This window comes from Arachis duranensis, chromosome 9 (assembly GCF_000817695.3).
Source record: "Arachis duranensis cultivar V14167 chromosome 9, aradu.V14167.gnm2.J7QH, whole genome shotgun sequence".
Classification (NCBI taxonomy): domain Eukaryota; kingdom Viridiplantae; phylum Streptophyta; class Magnoliopsida; order Fabales; family Fabaceae; genus Arachis; species Arachis duranensis.
The window spans coordinates 17,460,970-17,462,009 of NC_029780.3; positions in this window are offsets into that span (position 1 = coordinate 17,460,970).

Below are 1,040 nucleotides of genomic sequence, written 5' to 3' on the forward strand. Positions count from 1 at the left end.
TTGTACCCGAGATTTGATTATAAATTTTAGATATGGTAATAGGAGAGAGTGTAGATCGTGAACTTCTTAACTCAGGAGATTTCTTAATTCAGGAAATTTTTAGAAAAGGGGAACTGTCCATGGTGTTGATATGAAGTTAGGGATTCGTTTGTTGCCAACTTTAAATACTTAAGTAATGCTTATTGTTAGTTGAAGCGGACTGATACAAATATTTATATTTTAAAAAATAAATAAAATAAAGTTATTTAAGAGAGTAAAAAATAATTTATAAACTATAAATTTCAGAAAATAGTGTAACTTTAGTATTTTATTCTAGATATTTTTATAAGTCCAATAATATGAAAAATCAGGTTTAAGAGGTTTAAGAGTATGAAAAGTTTAAGAGGACCGATTCAATGATTAAATTTTTTCTAAGATTCTAAAAAAGAGTATCAGATGAATAAAATATCATATGAAGAAAAAAAATAGAATATTTTATAAAAATAGTAGTTCATGAAAAAAGCAACTTACCTAAAAGAAGTTCGCAAAATCATAACTTCACAATATATGTATTATTGTAAATACGTGTATTATTTAAATATGATCTCTATCTTAATTTCTTTTGCCATTTATGCTAACTTAAATATTGAAATATGTGTAGAGATATCTTCCACGATCAAATGATGAATTCAAAATGTTAAAAGCTTGAAATAAATAAAGAATAATAATAACATCATATCTCTAGCACATTTTTTCTATAAATTTCATTGGGTATGTCTACAATGAGCACAATAATTATGTGCTTATTAGATGTGCCATGTTTATATAGATCATTAAATTTTATTAGAAGAAAATCGAAGGCTAATATAAAAGAAGAGCATTTATGGACTCTAATAAATACAGAATATCCTAATACATAAATAAATACTTTAAATAGTAATACTTTAATATACAAGACTTTAATCTTTTATTCTTAAATAATTAAATATAAAATATATAAATACAAAATATATGAATATTTTTTATTCATTAAAATTAATTATTATGCCAAAAAAATTTAT